This window comes from Grammomys surdaster, unplaced genomic scaffold, assembly GCF_004785775.1.
Source record: "Grammomys surdaster isolate TR1022 unplaced genomic scaffold, NIH_TR_1.0 147, whole genome shotgun sequence".
In the NCBI taxonomy this organism is placed as follows: Eukaryota; Metazoa; Chordata; class Mammalia; order Rodentia; family Muridae; genus Grammomys; species Grammomys surdaster.
The window spans coordinates 407,306-415,510 of record NW_021604605.1 but is presented as its reverse complement, the minus strand read 5'-3'; the positions used below and the strand labels follow the sequence as shown (position 1 = coordinate 415,510).

Below are 8,205 nucleotides of genomic sequence, written 5' to 3'. Positions count from 1 at the left end.
CCTCCCTCTCTTCCTCCTTTCCTTCCTTTCTGAAATTTCTCTGATTTCCTTTCTTTCTGAAATTCCCCTGATCAGAGAATCTTTTGGTCAGTCCTCATAAGTTACAATGCTACTGATAAGAGTTCCAGATGAATTAATTTGGTCATATTTAGTTAAGCCATTCAGCCAAATTTCAATATGTGGTTGTCAGGGATAAAATGCGATTTCTCCTTAGGTTTATTTTTTGAACTTGTTATATTTGAGTGTGGGAAGTTATTTGCTCACTTGGTTCTATTTCATTGTGTGGAGGTAAGTGTCCAGAGGGCAGAGGGCAGAGGGCAGAGGGCAACTTTTAGGCGTCTCTCCTTCTACCACATAGGTTCTGGAAATTGAACTCAGGTTACCAGGCTTGCCAGCAAGAGCTTTTACCCAGTGAACCATCTTACCAGGCATATTCTTAGGTTTTAAATTCAATTTGTTTGCTAAGAAAGTAGATCATATGGAAGGGCTCATTGGGATTATATATGTGAGAACATTACACCATCAAGGCAGACTAGGTTACTAGTTCAAATTAAACTGTATTTTCCCCTGATTTAATGTTTAATATGGAAACTGTTTCATTTGGGTTTTTTGCTGGCCTTACAGGAAATGGGATAACAATCTTGACCAGTGCAGTCTCATTCTCCACATGAGGGAACAATATGTGGTTTAGACCAAAACAGTATGAGAAGGCCAACTTAAAGAAGCCATATGACACCATTCCAGGCCCATGTCGCTCAGAGGTAGAACACTAGCTTAGAATATGGGAGAGCTTGAATTTCATCCAAAGCCTGGCTAAATAAATAAATAAATAAATCCTAAGAAGCCATGCTAATTATCTTTAATATGCAAACTTCTGCAATGAAAGTAAAATTCACTTCTGCCTCACATGGACGTTTCTGTCTTCTTGGTGCTTTTCACATTTTAAATGTATATTGCATATAAACTACTTAAAAGAAATCCTACATTAAAAAGGAAGCATCTTGTTTATGCTTTCTGTGTAGACTGGCCGACTAGCTCCTAAATTCTTTGCCTCGATTATATTGCACTTGCTACCTTTTGGGCTCTTTTTGCCTTCTGCCTTCAAAAGAGAGGTAGAGAGAGTGGCAGGGAGAAAAAAAATAAAGCTAAGAATAAGTGTCTAAAACATGGCAGCAGAGGGAGGCAACAAGGGAGAAAGGAGATAGTGTCCAATTCAGCTTTAACTTGAAACATGGAAAAGCACATGAATCAAATGGAAAGTGCCTAAAACTTGGAAGGAAATGCATGTACATAAGTGTAGAGATTAACTTTTGTTCCCTGCTAAGTATTCCCCATATAGATGATTTCATCCTTTGAAAAATATTTATTGAGTGCTTACTTTATTCATAGCATTGGCTAAAAATCCCCCCAAGACATTCCCCTCTCCAATTTGTAAACAGGCAGCCCTTTCTCTGCCTTTGCTCTTGACAGATTTTCAGAGTTTTCAAATGGAAAGTACAGTGCAGAGGCCCACGAAGACTGAGAACCCGGGCCTGGATGGAATGGATGGTTTCTGATGAGCACCACTTGCTTGTGCTATCTTTCCGCTCTTCTCAATGACTATTCATTCTCTCTGTAGCATTGGGGGTGATATAAAAAGAAGCCAAAGGAGACTTTTCTACACCCTGTCTTTGTTCTGAATTGTCACACCTGGGGATAACTGATTTTATTTTATTTTCTTACAAAAGCACAGTAGAAATGCAGTACCAGCAGCAACACAGAGCCAGACAGACACACAGACAGAGAAATCCTGTCTCAAAAACAAAACAAAACAAAACAAAACAAAAACAAACAAACAAACAAAAAAGAAGCCATCCTGTCCTAAAGATGCTTTTTAGACTAGCTTTCTGTCTCTCATCTCTTCTTTCCTTCCTTTCTCCATTCCTGTCTCCCCTTAGTTCCCTTTCCTTTCTTTAACATGGTCTCAGTATTTGGGGCCATCTGTCCTGAACAAAACCCTTCTCATTAAGTGGTTCCTGGAATAGGCCAAGGAAACAATTTTTTCATCCCATTTTTGTTCTCAATCCCCAAACTGAGGCTCCAGTGGAAAGCTGTTCTGGTCCAGGAGTTAATCTATCCATTTCCTCTCCCTTTCCCAAGCATCCTCTGTGTATTCCCCCCTCTTCCTTCTCTCATGAATACTCCAAATAAAGTTACCAAATGCCTACATTCTTCAAGAAACAAGCCAATTGGTCCCCAGGCAATCACTTCAGACTATCTTCGTGCTCCACACCCACTTGTCAAGTTCTACTGCTCTGATTTAGTTTGAAAGAGAGGGCTTGCTGACGCCACTATTTTAGCAATCATTTAGTACAAATGTCCAAACTTGGACAATATAGAACCCATTTCCTCCAGTTTCCTCAGAGCCAGCAACAGACTGCCATGTAACAGAAGCAATAAATGAAGATGCCTATGTATATGACGACATGCCTCTGGACTCAGAAAAAAAAAATTAATGAAAGTCAGTGTAAAGCATGCTCGTGGTCCCATAGCTCTGAGAGAGAAGGGAAAGGCTAGAGATTAGGAAGAGAGCAGAATGTACTTGATAATGGGCTTCCTAAGTCAGAGCTCAGTACTTCAAGGCTGTATTTTAGGACGAGCCCCCTTTTGCTGAAAACATCTCATCAGAAATACAGCAGCCATCCTCTCCCCTACTGCCTTGCTCTTTGCAGGAACTGGGGAGAAGGGCATGTTTGTGCTCCCACGCTGCACTCATTTGTGCTAGGGAATAGTTTAAGTCATTCACCACACAGTGTGGATTCATCACATGAGCTGGCTTTCCTAACACCTTACTGAGATCAGTTGGCAACACAGGATCTAGAGAAGGGATGGAGAAGACTGGGGTTACCAGGGCTGAAGGCAGCTGAAAGGCTAAGAAGGGAAATGGGAGATGATAGAGGTACCAGACTGAAGGTATTCCAGCTCTAGTTAGAATTGTACAAGCAGCCCAAGAGGTGTGGGATGTGAACAGAATTCCAGCTAAACTCTTCTGAAACCATCAGTGCTGATGGGCCAGTTGGGGTACCCAGGAGGTAGGAAATACAAAGACAGGAGTGCTCACCTTGTGACTACTGTCCAGTTCTGGCAGGTAGGCTTAGAAAACAGGTTTTAGAATATGTATTATGAGAGCCCCATTTGGCCTTGATTGCAAATTTTCCCTGTGGTGAACTGAGATTTGTTGATTTAACCAAACAGGGCCTAACTATGGAACATACTGTCCTGAACAGAGTTATAGAGTGGCCAGGCAAACTCTTCTAACACCTGGATGCAAAGTGTTTATTTTCCTTGCAGTTCCAGAGTACAAGGAACTTTCTGTTTTCTTGAATGTGGTTTATGCATATACATTTCCCACTAGTTCCTTCAACAAAAATTTTCCTTTGCTTCCCTTCCTCTGCCCAAGACTGCCCTTATTCAGAATAATCCTTTACATTAAAAATGCATGAAATAAGAGTTAGGATGATGGCTCAATGGGTAAAGTGCTTGTGCTATAAGCTTGAGGGCCAGATCTCCAGAAGGTAGGTAAAAGGTTGTGTGGCTGCTGGTAATCCTAGGGGCCAAGAGGTGGAGCCAGTAAATCCATGGAACAGGCTGAATAGCCAGACTAGATAAAATGGCAGCCTTCGAGTGCAATGGAAAACTATGAAGGAGTGCCACCATGGCAAGATCTCTACAGGGAATGGCTGAAAATGCTACTTGTGAAGTTTGTCACTGATGTATTTAAAGTGGAAAATAGCAATTGGAATAACAAAACAGATACAGTTGTCATTCACTATGGAGGGCTGGTTCTTGGAGCTTGGGGAGATACCCAAATCTGAAGCTGTTCCATTCTCTTATACAAAAAACACACCACCCAGCCTCATCCTTCAGGCCACTTTACCTCATCTCTAGATTACTTATTATATAAATGCTATGGAAACAGTCCTTAGGTTATACTGTTCAGGGAATAATAGCAAAGACAGTGCATAGTCAGTACATAGCCAACATTTTTCCTCAAATATTATTAATCTGTAAATGTGCCCATAGAATGAAAAAGAGTATGTTCATATTTTTAGAATAATTTCTGGGGGATAATGTGATATTGTAATATAGTTGTCACAAATTATTTACTATATCCATCAGTTCTAAAACAGTGGTTCTCAATCTGTGGGCTATGACCTTTTTGGGGGTTGAAGGACCCTTTCACAGGTGTCACATATCACATATCCTACATATCAGAGATTTATATTATGATTCACAATGGTAGCAAAAGTACAGCTATGAAGCAGCAACAGAAATAATTTTATGGTTGGGGGGGTCACCACAACATGAGGAATTGTATTAAGGGGTCACAGCATTAGGAAGGTTGAGAACCACTGATCTAAAACTTAAAAATAGAATCTGGGGTAAGTGCCAAAGGTGGCATATTGGTTAAAAGGAACAGAGTTTCACTGAGACTAGAAGAATAAGTTTGTTAGTTGGTTTTGCAACTATAGTGTGTGTGTGTGTGTGTGTGTGTGTGTTGCTCTACATGTGCATATGGAGCCCAGGGGTAGACTTAAGGTGTATTTTATATTGATCAAAATGTAGGGACTTTGAAATTTCAGGATGCTTTTCTGTTTTATTTCTTTAAATAGTGGCCTACTATGTAGGGGTGGCTGGCTTGGAACTTCCTATGTAGACCAGGTTTGCCTTAGATTCAGAGATGGGTCTGTCTCTGCTTCCCAAGTGCTGATATTAAAGGCGTTAGACACCATGTCTGGATTATGAAGCTTTCTAAAAGACACAAAAACTCCAGTGCAAATCAGTTTTGTGGTGTGTTACTGAGCACAGTGAGAAGTCTAAAACACAAATCTCCTAGAAAGCAGGTGGGAATTTTGTCTGCCCATCTCCTCTGATGTCGCTAGAGACATGTAGGAATTCTTCGTGGAGAACAGGGAGGGGAATTAGCTAAACATTTCCACATCTGTTTTTGGAACAGTTTGGAGAAAGAGATCACTCCATAAACCCCTGGAAGCTGTCTGGTTCGACAGTTAATTTATTTTTAAAATTTAGCATACTCGAGACAGCAAAGTGATCATTTGTATATTGTTTTCCCAGACTCTTGTTGTCAAAACAAAGGGAAACAGAGAGGAAAAGGAAACCCCGAAAGAGCATGCAATTAGCTCGGGGAAAATAGAACTGCCAGAGTTTGGCTTTGCAACAAAGTTTGCTCGTTCTTTTGCATCTTCTTTGAAGAAAAAGGAATCAGAGTTGCAATAAAGGAGAGAGACACAGAGACACAGAGACAGAGACAGAGACAGAGACAGAGAGACACAGAGAGAAAAGAATCTGGATGCTTTGAAAGCTTAATAGTTTAGCAGTTCAGGCTGTCGTTATCTGACTTTGCCCTGTGTACTACCTCAAGGGTAGAGAGCCTTTTAAAATCAGAGTTCTCTTATAGTCCAGTTTTAAAGAGTTATTTGGCTAATTGTTCTCAAAGAGAGCGAGACTTGTGATTAATACAAGGCCTTACATGCCGAAGGCACACTAAAGTGAACTAGAAAATGAAATAAGTGCTTTTATGGAACTTGCACTCCCACTAAAGACCCTGGGACAGGTTATGTTTTGGAGCCTCGAGAAATACAGTGTTAAAGTAACTGCACATTATTCACCGTTTTCTGTGGAAGAATTATGAACTGCTAATGCTTAACAAAGTCCATTTTCTTCATAGAAAAAAACACCTCGCCAGAATCCTTTAAAAAGGCGCCATTCAAATTAAACTAAAAAGCAGCCATTAAATATATACACATATATAGTTTTATTCTAAAAAGAACTGCAGGGAAAAAATGAAGCCATAGAAAAGATAAAAGACGAAAACACTCCTAACTAGCCATTGTTAAATTTTTGTTTTATATACTTCTAATTTGGGGTCAGGAGGTCCGTGTGTGTGTGTGTGTGTGTGTGTGTGTGTGTGTGTGTGTATATATATATATACATATATATATATATATATATATATATTTATGATTCAGTCATTTCTAGAAAAAAAGTCAAGGCTTTCTGAAAGCTGTTTTTAATTTTTGACGTTGAATTTGAAAGCAATCAAAGCATTATTTTTGTTTGGGCCATCTGGTTTTGTTCTTATAATCTGTTAAGCTATCAAGCATAGTTTAAATGTCATGGTTCATCTGATACACAAATGAAGGCTGTGAAATAAGTAAGAACCCGCTGGGCTCCTTACAAGAGAGAGAACTTTTCGCTGGGCTGGGAATTTAGTTATAAAAGGTAAGTAGTCCAATGTGAAATCAAACCACAGTAAGGCTACAAAACAATGGGGAACCATGCCTTAGCCGAACACGAAATTTAAAACAAACAAATACAGAAAGCCACACACAAGGGGAAACTGGAAATCTCAGGTCCTGGGAATCCCTTTCTTCCCGTGTGGAGAAGCTGAGTTGTTTTAATTTTAAAGTTGAACAAAGGGATAGGGATGTATTTCATAATTTCCATAAAAATGTAAAGAAAATCCCAAATGTATGCCTCTAATTCAGTTTATTCAGTTTTAATTTAATCATTTATTTGAGATTAATTCCCCCCTCCTCCCTATCCCAGAAAAACGACACCATTTGCCACAAAGCCCCAGAGTCCCTTCTCATTTTAAAAAGACAAGGTAGGTTTGTGTCTGTGCAAGGCTCTCAACTCCACAGCAGGCCAGACCACACGTTTAACCCTTTAGTAGGCTCTACAAGGGTACTGAAACCAAATAAAGGCCAGTTCACTTGAGATGATTTCAGGGTCTTAGCCTAGGGAGGGCAGAGAGTTAGAACAGATGCTCCACCCAGGGCTACATCACCTCTTGATACAACTTGTGTCAATACGTGGGGGCTCTAGATAGCTTCCCAAACCCAGCCAGGCACATTTGCTGTTCCCTTTCAAAACTGGGAGCTTTGGGCAGAGTCTTTAAAGCAGGGTGCATATATATAACCTCTTAAGAGTGGCCTATGTCTAAGCCAAACCAGGGTTGATTTTATAGGCTGTCTGGTTGATTTTTAACTGGCCTAACTGGTATGCATCTTTCCCTAACTCAAAGCTGCTATGTGTCTCAGCTTTACCCAGAATGTGGCCACATGGTACATGTGTATGTATCCTTACTGTGGCCAATTGCCATCTCTTGGCTCCTGAGAGGGAGAGAAGATTCAGAAGAAACGTTCTTTTGATAGGAAGGCTGTCAGTCAATTTGAGAGAGCTTACAATCTGGGAGGTGTGTGCACATATTACAGAAAGTAAAGAAGTTTTGGGCTGTGACTGAAACATTGGGAGAAAAGAAAAATTCATGTATACTTCCACATGGGCACATGAGCAAACACGTACATATATACAGATATGAATACACCCCGAAAATAGAAAGAAAGGCTCAAATCTCTTTCCCATGTCAGCTTGATCTCTACTACTTATTTTTATCCTTAATTCTTAGTCCGTAAACGTTTTTAAATTTAGAATTTTATCTTATGTGTATGGGTGTTTTACCTAAATGCATATTTGTGTACCATGTATTTGCCTGTAGAGGCCAGAAGAGGTGTTGGATCCTATGAAACTACAGTTACAGAGAGTTGTGAGCTGCCATGTGGTGCTGAGAATTCAACCTGGTCCTGTGAAAGAGCACCAGTGCTCTTAACCACTGAATCATCAGCCTAGTCCCTGCAAACTCTTTAAGTTACCCACCACAGTGTCTGATACACAATAAGCAATCAGTAAATAGTTTCTGAATGGACGAAGACAAGTACATGGGGCTAGGGAGTTGGCTCGGTAAGTAAAGTGCTTGCTTTGCAACAGTGAGGATCCAAGTTTGATCCCCAGAACCTATGTAAAAAGCCAGGCACCATGATATGTGCTAGTTATCCCAGCTCTAGAGAGGCAGGGGGTGGGCAGAGTAGGGGGTGGGATGGATCCAGGCAGCACCCTGGAGCTCACTGGCCAGACAGCTTAGATGAGTCTATGAGCTCCAGCTTCAATGAGAGACTGTCTTCAAAAATTCATTTGGAGGGCAGTCAAGGAGACACCCAGCATTGGCCTATGGCCTCTACACTTTTACATGTATGTGCACACACATGCACATATCTACACATATATATGAACATGTATGCACACACTGAACACACATACACACACACACACACACACACACACACACACACACACACACACACA

At 40.5% G+C, this 8,205-nt stretch overlaps 1 protein-coding gene across 2 annotated transcripts in view; it reads right to left on the bottom strand.

The window, feature by feature from the left end:
* Nucleotides 1–8,205, bottom strand: part of Plac1 (placenta enriched 1) — a 171,181-nt gene that overhangs the window by 1,399 nt on the left and 161,577 nt on the right. The window lies entirely within an intron of this gene.